Here is an 11,817-nt window from a genome sequence, read left to right on the forward strand (position 1 = left end):
GGTTGAGTTCATGCATAACATCATAAGCCATCGGTTTATAGATCACTACTGCTCAGTTCTCACAACATTAAAATGTGATTTTGGGCTGCCTAAGAAAGGGAATAGAAGTGGTTTATCTTCCAAAACAAAATATAAATTTGCATTGCCCCAAACTGATCATTTTGCTGTTCATGTTTGCCACTCAATTTCAACAGTGCTCAAAGGAGGCTCAGATCAAATTCACATTCTTACCAATCAGTCGTTGGGTTTGCAGCAATGATGATCTTCTGGGAGGGACTAGAGACCTAAATGATTCTTCCAGCTCTGATTCTGGAAATAAAATATATTACTAATTCCAGTGGTGGGTTTCAAAAATTTTCGCTACTGGTTCGGAGGGCATGGCTAGATGGGAGGCATGTGACTGAATGGGTGTGGCCAACTTGACATCACTCACACCCCGCCCATGCCCTCTCAGTCACATGACCCCCCCCCACTTAGCCATGCCCACAGGAAAAGGTAGGAAAATTTTTGGAATTTCCACCTATCTACCCCCGCTTTCCCTTCTCCAGTCACATCTGTTTCCCCTCCTTTAGCAGCCCCAGCCCTATCCCCGCTTTCTCCCTCACCAGCGCCTCTTTGTTCAGCTGCTAACCTTCCACGGAGGCTGGTCCAGAGTCCGAAAGGCAAGCTGACTAGAGTTTTCAGTGGCCTCCAGCCAGCCACCGCTGCTGAGAAGTATCTGGCAAAGAATCCTCCGAGCCCCCACCTCTTTGAGAGCAGCTTTGCAGCAGGCCACTGAAAAGTACTGGAGGTTGCGGAAAAAGCTGCTGCCGTTGCCACCATGTTCTTCGCACATGTGCATCCCATTGGACTTGCAAGGCAATGGGATGTGCAATGCGGGAATAACATGGCGGCAATGAACATGGCAGCTGATATGAGCAAGCGGTGACCGGAGGACCAGTTCAGGGGCATGGCCAGCTGGCCATTGCTACCGGTTTGGCAATCTTGGCCAAATTTCCACAAATGGTTTGCGCAAACTGGTGTAAATGGACTGAATAACACCTCTGACTAATTCTCTGTCAATTTCCCTTTTTCATGTGTATTTTTCATCTGAGTGATTGCTGTGAAGGGGAAGCTGCTAAACTGTGATGCCACTATTCCACTATTCCTCTTTCAAATTTATGAAAAGAGTGTCATGCTATTGTGCCCCAAGCTAGGCATCTTTTGGGAGTGCATGCAATGTCACATCACATATACAAAAGGCTTGTATCATGACAATAAGTGATACTTTTGCTGGTCCCCTGGACCTCCCTGCAGATGCTGCTGGTTCTATATCTATATGAACATAATGAAAGGATCAAACAAAATTACATCAGATGCACAAAGTTAAATTTGTGATTTAAAAGGCAAGTAGTGTCTTTTTAAAAATATACAGTTTGTAATGTGTTTTGGTTTTTATTGTTCTTTGGGCATATGTAGATGTATACGTTCATCTTTTTCTGTACATCATAGCAATTTTTTTAAATTAAAAAAACAAGACATTAAAATACAGTGGGGAAGTACAATACTATGCTGCTATTAAAAACTTCTGCCTCATTCGGGTTATATAATCTAAATTATTTAAGTGATTAATTATAATTTTCTTTTTTATAATATGCTTTTCTAACATTTCTGTTCCACTTGTTTTTTATAAGTAGATTCAAATAATTCATCTTTTGATCTTTGTCTTGGCCAAGTAAATTTATTGTGTACACAAAGTTCAAGGTAAATTTGTAAGTGAAGTGTACACACACATAGACTTCTTTTCAGGCTATCTTTAGCGGGAATCCGGAGAATGGAACTCATGACTAGGAAAGCTACTTTGATAGCTGAGCTATTAATGCCGCATTGACTGGATTCAGGTTTCATATGGATATTTTTACTCTTCTCAGAGGATGAGCACTTGTTCCTCCTTGTATCAAAGGCTAGATCCTCTTGTTTACATTGAAAAGATGAGAGAAATAGGTGAGCATCCAAGAATTCTGAAGCTTATAAAAGACTGACGGAATAAATGAATAAAATCCGATTCTGTGCAATGTGTGTGGTGTTTTTCTTTTGCTTGACTATAGCAAAGCTTGGTGTTTAAGGGTCCTGTGTACATCTCTAAAAACAATATTTAGAATTTGATCGTAATTTAGGGAAGAGGTACATATTTATTTATTTATTTTATTTATTTATTTAATTTATATACTGCCCTTCTCCTGAAGGACTCAGGGCGGTTTACAGCCATGGTAAAAGTACAAATCAAAAAGTTAAAAAAAGCATTTAAAAACTAATTAAATTAAAGACTGAAAGAATTATAATAAAACTATATTAAAACCCCAATAAAAAAACTTCATTAAGCCAGCCCTGCACGATGGAACAGAAAGGTCTTTAGCTCGCGGCGAAAGGTCCGGAGATCAGAAAGTTGACGTAACCTCGGAGGCAGTTCATTCCAGAGGGCAGGGGCCCCCACAGAGAAGGCTCTCCCCCTGGGGGTCGCCAGTCTACATTGTTTGACCGACGGCACCCTGAGGAGACCCCCTCTATGGGAGCGCACGGGTCAATGGGAGGCTATTGGTAGCAGCAGGCGGTCTCGTAAATAACCCGGTCCTATGCCATGGAGCGCTTTAAAGGTGATAACCAACACCTTGAATTGCACCCGGAAGACCACCGGAAGCCAGTGCAGCTCGCGCAGGATAGGTGTTACATGGGAGCCTCGAGTTGCTCCCACTATTATCCACACGGCCACATTCTGAACCAGTTGGAGCCTCCGGGTGCTCTTCAAGGGGAGCCCCATGTAGAGAGCGTTACAGTAGTCCAGGCGGGAAGTGACGAGAGCATGAGTGACCATGCATAGGATACTGAGTCTTTCACATTTCTTGGGTTTGATCATTTAAGACCAACTCCCCGCATAAGGAGTTGGTCTAAGACCTAAGTTTAACTCATAGAATCATCTATTGTAATGTCCTTCCTGTTAAAGACTACTTCAGCTTTAATTGCAATAATACAAGAGCAACCAATAGATTTAAACTTAATGTTAACCACTTTAATCTAGATTGCAGAAAATATGACTTCTGTAATCAGTGCTTGGAATACTTTACCTGACTCTGTGGTCTCTTCCCATAATCCCAAAAGCTTTAACCAAAAAACTTTCTAATATTGACCACACCCCATTTCTAAGAGGACTATAAGGGGCGTGCATAAGCGCACAAACATGCCTACCGTTCCTGTCCTATTGTTTTTCTTTTTCTTCTTCATATATATATATTTATATATTTATATATATATATATATATATATATATATATATATATACTTATTCCTCCTAATATTTACTCATACATATGTTTATACACTATATAATCTTTTTGTATGATACTTATATATATTGTTGTGACAAAATAAATAAATAATAAAAAAATAAATAAAGGAAGTCATCCAGGTCAGCCAGTCTAGAAATTTGATGAATGAATCAATCAATCAATCAATCAGATTAAAAATTGATCTCAATTCTTACAGAACCAGTCCAGGGACTATTAGTGTTTTGAACACTAGTTTTGAACATTAGTGTTTTGAACACATTTTAAATCTAATTTTTAACTATCAGCCTTTATAATTTGCTTTGTTTTAATTGTTATCTTAATTGTATATATTTTGTCTTTTACCCTTGGCTGTACACCGCCCTGAGTCCTTCGGGAGAAGGGCGGTATAAAAATTTAATAAATAAATAAATAAATAAATAAATAAATACAATTTCCACTAAATCCTTCTCACTTCTAGTTCCTCCTTCAAGTCCATCTTTCTACTAGCATTGGTTTTGTCTATGGAGATTCTCAATCATCCAGGTCATGTTTGTCCCAAACTTGCTTTTTCAAGAGGCAACTGAACTTTCTGGTTTTTCTTTGAAGATGTTTCGCTTCTTATCCGAGAAGCGAAACATCTTCAAGGAAAAACCAGAAAGTCCAGTTGCCGCTTGAAAAAGCACTTTTGGGATAGTATTGGTTTTATTTATACTTTTTTAGATGGAGACCTTGAGAATTCTAAGAGCAAGAGACAGGTACTGCCAAAAGTTGGCTTCCAAGCATACTAAGCTTATCATCTGCCACAATGTCCTACCTGTCAATGAATACTTCAGCTTCAACCAAAACAATACAAGAGCACACAATAGATACAAACTCATGTAAACCGATCCAAACTTGATTGCCGAAAATACGACTTCAGTAACAGAGTTGTCAATGGCTAGAATCCACTACCTGACTCTGTGGTTTCTTCCCCAAACCCCCATAACTTTAACCTTAGACTGTCTACTGTAGACCACATCCCATTCCTAAGAGGTCTGTAAGGGGCGTGCTTAAGAGCACCAGCGTCCTACAGCCCCTGTCCTAATGTTTCCTTTTATTCGTACCCATTTCATGTAATCACAATTACACTTGTATCTGTTATCAAATACATGCTTGACAATAAATAAATAAATAAATAATTTTTTTAAAAAATAAAGATATCTGGGTAAAGAGTAAGGAAAATGACCTTAATAGAGTTACACAGAATGTTCAGATAACATTTGAAAGAGGCCGAGAGAAACAAGGTGGAATGATCTGTCTCTGATTAACCAATTTAGAGATGTTCTTGCTGACAAACAGAGATGAACTGTGTAGGCAAGGCGTCACAAATAATTAGGAAGAATGTGTTGCGGATAATAAATGGTTGACTGTCAGAACTGAGGCTGGGCAGAAATGGCAAGGGGAAAAGGTTTTTCAGCCTCTCTTCTTCTCAGCCTCATAGGTTTCTTCCCAATAGTCTTCAGTAACCCATGCAAATTGGAGCAGTCAGGAAAGAAACTGAGGGAGCTTGGCTTATTGCAGAGCTCATGAGCATAACACTGAATAGTTTTAGCTTGACAAATCAGGTGGGCACAATTTCGTATTTTGATTATCTCTTAATATTCCTGGATCACAAAACAAACCTCCAGATGCCGTATAATCGTGTTGGCAAACCAATGGCAGGCGGACCAGAGGTGGCACGCAGAGCCCTCTCTGCTGGCCCACACGCTGTCACCCCAGGTCAGATCTCTGTGGCGTTTCTTTCGTGAGCATCTGTTTCCCTGCAAACAATGAAACAGAAGTTCACGAAAGAAAAAGATCTTCCCTTTTGCCACGCTGCCACGCTGGTGTTGGGATGCCCCACCTCCCACCAGCCAGCTGGTTTTCGGGTCTCTGCTGAGCATGCCCGTGCATGCACATGTTTGCACATATCAGCACATGTGCATGTTCGTGCGCATGAGCGCACCTTTCAATTTGGGCATGCGTGTGCAGTTTGGGCACTCGGTGTCTAAAAGATTTGCCATCACTGCCCTATAATATAAGCCTGAATATGGCCTTCCCTACCTATATCCATCAGCCATCATTCTTCAACCAATCAACTTTAGTTGAGTAGAGAAGCCTGTTATTAGAACACAGAGCCTGCAATTACTGCAGGTTCGAGCCCAGCCCAAGGTTGACTCAGCCTTCCACCCTTTATAAGGTAGGTAAAATGAGGACCCAGATTGTTGGGGGGGCAATAAGTTGACTTTGTAAATATATATATATATATATATACAAATAGAATGAGACTATTGCCTTATACATTGTAAGCCGCCCTGAGTCTTCGGAGAAGGGCGGGGTATAAATGTAAACAAACAAAAAACCAAAAAACTTTATGTTCCCTTAGAATTGGAACTTCCAGAAAGATTGGGAGTGGGGAGGCAGGGAGTTGATCTCTTATACACTCTTAGATTAAAACTTAGCAACAGCATGATGCTTACATCAGGGCTTGGATGGAGAACCTCCAAGCAGCTTGGTTAAGACCACATTTCATGGTTGAGGAGGGGCAGGGACATAATGGTCATTTATATGTTTCCATTCCTTTAAGGGAAGAGATGTTGCAACACTGCTGTGGCAATAGGCTGAGTGGACATGGATGAATGTTTAAAATTCAGCATCGCATCCTTAGGAAATTCTGGTGGCTGAGAATAAGGATAGACATCAAGGATTATCATATGAGCTGCATGGCAAAATCTGCTACTGGAAAGCCAGGTGGTTACTGCAACATCTAAACTGCCCTTTGAAGCCCTAATATACAATCTTACTGGATTTTAATGACCTTCTCCCAGTATAGTATACTATATATCAGCATATATCTGCTAACAGTATTTACAAAATTGGCATATTTCATTCCTTATAAGGGCCACCTGACAGCGCAGGAAACAGCACAGCCTTTTAGGCCACATTTTTAGGTACGGAGACCTCATCAACCATGTGTCATAGACTCCAGATTTCAATTTCTTTCCAAGTTTCAGAAAGCCCTCTTCCAGTTATCTATATATTACTAAACCTCTCATGTCTGTAACCTTTAACTGGACAGAACTGTCCATCAGAGAGCAAAATTTTGCCACCAAGGATACCTTAAATGTGTTAGCTGCCAGGACCCATTACTCTCAAAGAAATGAAATTTGGGGAAACTGTGGCTGATTCAGCACTGCCAGGCTGCTGCTGTGGTCATATGATCTTCATTTGAATAGAATTGAATATATATTTTTTATTGGCCAAGTGTGATTGGACACACAAGAAATTTGTCTTGATGCATATGCTCTCAGTGTACATAAAATAAAAGATACGTTCATGAAAAATCATAAGATACAACACTTAATAACAGTCATAGGGTACAAATAAGCAATCAAATCATATTAGGAAACAGTCAATATAAATCGTAAATGCTGTTGCAATGCTACATGACCATTTCCCAGCCACTCACACAATCTGTTGCTTTCCCCCCCACCCAGCAGCATCCACTTATATTGGAAAGACTTTGGAAAACCTGTCAGATAAGACACAGCATGGCCTGCATCTGTATAGTGGGTAGAATAAGAGGTTCAGAACAGACCCTCCCTAAGTTTTCATGCCACAAAAGAGGTGGTGGGAGAATTCTACTTTCAGACTTGAAGATTCTGTTAGTGTAGCTTTGCAATAAAGTAGAAATATCTACTCGTGTTTCATGTCTGGTTTGCTTTGAAACCTTACAGTATCAATGAAGACTCATCCTGTTTCCATCAATTATTGAACTGCTGAGGTTGCTCTGTAGCAGTTCCTCCAGGATCTTCTCTCAAATCCCATTCAGATTAATGTCTGGCCAGGACAAAATTGCTGTAGACAGGACTAGGAAGTCATGAAACCTTCCAGAAGAAAGCAATGGTAATTCCTTTAAAGATCTACTTCTTATATACAAAGAAACAGGGACTCTGCTATGAAGGCAATGCAGGTGGCAACTGGGAAACTGGCGAATTGGTGATGTACCAATTGGTGATGTATTTTTTGGGAACTTCCCTCTTTGGATAATTCCATCTGCTTGGGGCCAAGAATGTGGCAGTGTGGACAGTGATGAGCATTCCTCAGTAAGTCCACATAACATCCCTGCTTCACAAGCTTCTCTGATTACCGGTTTGCTTACGGGTCCTATTCAAGGTGCTGGTCATTCGTGACACAGGGCTTGTTACCGTCTTCCATTGTAACTCTCAATTTGATACAGTAGTCAATCTGATACAGCAGGTTTTATGAGCTCTGGATTTTTTCAATTAAACAATGCCTTTTGCATTACTGGGATCCTGAAAAAGTGCTTTCTCATTCTAGCATCTGCCTTCTGGAATGAAGTCTCCCCCAAGATCCAAGTGGCTCCAATTGTGCTAGTGTTTTGGAGGCCTTTGAAGATCTGGCTCTTGAGTCAAACTTTTAGCAAGGATGATTAAAGTCTTCGTCTGGGTCGCGAGTGTTTGCTTCTCGCAACTGCCCCAATTTTTGACCAACTTTTTGTTCCTTGTTTGTTGAAATCGAACCAAATGAAACAAATCAAATCAATAAATGCTGTTACTTCAGCACAAGGCCGTTTTTAAATGTCGCGGATTTGTTTGCTAAAAACAATATTAAAACAATGTTTTTAATAATGATCTATATCACAGGTATCAAACTTGCTGCGTCATGTTGCCGTCATGGGACGTATCGTGACATTTTTCCTTTTTGCGGAGCTGAGATGGTGGGCCTGGCCTGTGCGTGACACATCCAGCCTGCGGGCCACCAGTTTGACACCCGTGATCTGTATCATCATTTATCAATCTGTATCAGGGGTCTCCAACCTTGGCAACTTTAAGACCTGTGGACTTCAACTCCCAGAAAGCTGGCTGAGGAATTCTGGGAGTTGAAGTCCACAAGTCTTAAAGTTGCCAAGGTTGGAGACCCCTGATCTATATTGTTTCAGACCTGTGATGGAAGTTTTGCTAAATGGAAGCATAAACATATTTCCATAAGCCCCCTCTCTTGTAAGTGTACTATACAGGAGGAACTGGCTGTTCTCTGTGGATAATGTTTTTCAGCAAAACATTTTTCCCTCCAAGCTGGTGACTAAGCCCTCGCCTTCAGGATAGGAAAAACAGAATGGCAGGAATCCAGGAAGAGAACCAATTTATTCCTGACCTTGCGCTGGCATGTTTGGGGACATTGTTTCTAAATGTCTCATGAGGATCAGCAGAGATTAACCCCATGCATACTGTCTGGCACATCAGCGCCCAGATGAACAAGCAACACAATGAGTGTTACTACTGATGCACACACAGTCTGCAGCATGCCCACATGGACATCAGTCAGACCTCACTGGAACAGATATGGAGTCATGTGAAGTGGGGGGGGGGGAAAGCAGAATTCAAATGGGATTATTCCTTTCAGGAGACTAAATAACTACTGGCAAAACTTGAAAGTTAAATTCATTTGAAGGCAGGACAAGAGGCAATGGATGGAAACTAATCAAGGAGAGAAGCAACCTAGAACTAAGGAGAAATTTTCTGATAGTTAGAACAACTAAGCAGCGGAACAACTTGCCTCCAAAAGTTGTGGGAGCTCCAACACTGGAGGTTTTTAAGTAGAGAGGGGACAAGCATTTGTCTGAAATGGTATAGGGTTTTCTGCCTGAGCAGGGGTTGGACTAGAAGACCTCCAAGGTCCCTTCCAACTTTGTTATTCTGTTATCCTTGAATTTTCCCCAGTATGTTTTCCTCCAGATGTGCTTCACTATAATTTCTTCCAAGCAGTCCCTAGGAAGAGACAGAGAACTGAAAATTCTCCCTTCATACCTCCAATCCTTGATTTGTGGGGTTGGGGGTTGGGATGATGAATCATAATCCAATATATCTGGGAGGGAGGGACACGGTCAAGAACATGGAATTGATGTCATGGAACTTGGAAAACTTCAGTTCTTTGCATGAACTTATTTCACAATTTCATTCATTTCAGTCACAACATTCCATAAGTAGATGGCTATCAGATTGATTGTCATAATTCCCTTTTCATTTAATTGGAGTTGTTCTATTGTTTCTTGGTTTTATTTTAGAGAATGAATCCCAAGTAATGTGCAAGTCTATTACTGGTAATAACAATAAAAAAGTTTATATATGCTCCATCTGTCTTCTTGATTATGAACATATTACCTACTTTCACAGGCTGATGCGGAATCTTCAACATCCAACAGAAGAGAATATTTGAAGTTATTCCCTGAAGATGTCACCTAGCTGGATAATGAAATATCTGCAAGAAAACAACCAAGCTCAGAGAATACCAAGAACTCCACATTTTCATTATCCTTTTGTCATAAAAAATGTTATTTTTATGAGCAATATGTAAATGGTTTTCATTGCAATTTCATTCATTCATTCATTCATTCATTCATTCATTCATTCATTCATATATCTTTTCATCTTTCCCCCTCTGCTACTGTCTCAGATATTTTCAGTCGTTCATATTTAGCCTTTTCCTCTACCTCTAACTCAGTTAGCACACTCTTTTTTCTTTTCCTAGCAATCCTAAACCATTGCCTTCTGGTGTTTTCCCCACAGCTGTACCGTGGGATGATCATCGCATTAGATTCTGAACCTTTCCAAGAGCAGTGGCTGATCACACATCTTCCTGGCCATATCCGATTCAGAAGCATTATCAAGCCCATTGGTAGCATTATGCTTATGGCTATTACTTGTTCGTTGTTAGTTGTGAAGTCATGTCCGACCCATCGCCACTCCATGGACAACGTTCGTCTAGGCCTTCCTGTCCTCCACCATCCCCCATAGTCCATTTAAGCTCACGCTGACTGCTTCGGTGACTCCATCCAGCCACCTCATTCTCTGTCATCCCTTTCTTCTTTTGCCCTCAATCTTTCCCAGCATTAGGCTCTTCTCCAGTGACTCCTTCCTTCTCATTAGGTTGCCAAAGTATTTCAGTTTCATCTTCAGGATCTGGGCTTCTAAAAAGCAGTCAGGGTTGATCTCCTCCAGGACTGACCGGTTTGATCACCTTGCAGTCTAAGAGACTCACAGGAGCCTTCTCCAGCACCATAGTTCAAAGGCCTCAATCCTTTGGCGTTCAGCCTTCCTTATGGTACAACTTTCACAGCCATACCTTGCAATTGGGAAAACCATAGCTTTGACTATACGCACTTTTGTTGTCAGGGTGATGTCTCTGCTTTTTAGTAAGCTATCTAGATTTACCATAGCTTTCCTCCCCAGGAGCAAGCGTCTTTTAATTTCTTGGCTGCAGTCCCCATCTGCGGTGATCTTGGAGCCCAGGAAAATAAAATCTGTCACTACCTCCATTTCTTCCCCATCTATTTGCCAGGAATTGAGAGGGCCGTCACCCCTAGAGATTTATTTAGCACTAGCTGAATGCCATCCCCAAATGATTTTCTTATTCAGAAATGCAACTGGGCTGAAGGCTACCACCTGTTATTTTATTTTAAAAATCAAAATGGGAAGAAAGCAAACCTTCCGTTCTGCTTAAATAAAAATTCAAGACTGATCCCAGATGTAAAGAGGCTTTCAGCATTAGCCTCTCTTGTGCCTCCCTCTTCTCCACACTGTTCCAGTGAGCAGCCTCTCCTCTTGTGTCCATTTAGGGGAGGCTAAACACATGTTGTGCAGCATTTCTCATTGGCTTCCCAGGGGAACTGCCCGCTGCTGGTCACTGTATTATGTTGGTAGGGGATTTATTTACGTAGGAAGATATTACAGAGGAGTTTGCACCTAGATTAGCCACATAACTATTAATGGCTTATTTTATATGAACTTGCAGACCAAATATATTTACTCAGAAGTAAGGTTTATTGGCATTCAGACTCAGAAATAGTACATAAAGTTCCTTGGGGTCACCCAGAGGTACTTTTTTCTTTTCTTCTTCATATATATATATTTATATATATATTTATATATATATATATATATATATACTTATTCCTCCTAATATTTACTCATACATATGTTTATACACTATATAATCTTTTGTATGATACTTATATATATTGTTGTGACAAAATAAATAAATAAATAATAAAAAGTTTATATATGCTCCATCTGTCTTCTTGATTATGAACATATTACCTACTTTCACAGGCTGATGCGGAATCTTCAACATCCAACAGAAGAGAATATTTGAAGTTATTCCCTGAAGATGTCACCTAGCTGGATAATGAAATATCTGCAAGAAAACAACCAAGCTCAGAGAATACCAAGAACTCCACATTTTCATTATCCTTTTGTCATAAAAAATGTTATTTTATTTTAAAAATCAAAATGGGAAGAAAGCAAACCTTCCGTTCTGCTTAAATAAAAATTCAAGACTGATCCCAGATGTAAAGAGGCTTTCAGCATTAGCCTCTCTTGTGCCTCCCTCTTCTCCACACTGTTCCAGTGAGCAGCCTCTCCTCTTGTGTCCATTTAGGGGAGGCTAAACACATGTTGTGCAGCATTTCTCATTG

The 11,817-nt window shown here is 40.4% G+C and overlaps 1 long non-coding RNA gene across 3 annotated transcripts; it reads right to left on the bottom strand.

The window, feature by feature from the left end:
- Nucleotides 1-242: 242 nt before the first annotated feature.
- LOC131185750 (uncharacterized) lies at nucleotides 243-11,171 on the bottom strand. 3 transcript variants are annotated; one of them, XR_009152222.1, is made up of 3 exons: nucleotides 10,829-11,171; nucleotides 9,510-9,602; nucleotides 243-309 (listed from the first exon to the last, which is right to left on the bottom strand). It is a non-coding gene; the product is annotated as an uncharacterized LOC131185750 (long non-coding RNA). The 3 variants fall into 3 exon arrangements; XR_009152220.1 differs by lacking the exon at nucleotides 243-309 and adding an exon at nucleotides 4,426-5,101; XR_009152223.1 differs by lacking the exons at nucleotides 243-309; nucleotides 10,829-11,171 and adding exons at nucleotides 4,426-5,101; nucleotides 10,505-10,818.
- Between the last annotated feature and the right edge of the window lie 646 nt (nucleotides 11,172-11,817).

The sequence above is a fragment of the Ahaetulla prasina genome, chromosome 1, assembly GCF_028640845.1.
Source record: "Ahaetulla prasina isolate Xishuangbanna chromosome 1, ASM2864084v1, whole genome shotgun sequence".
Lineage (NCBI taxonomy): Eukaryota > Metazoa > Chordata > Lepidosauria > Squamata > Colubridae > Ahaetulla > Ahaetulla prasina.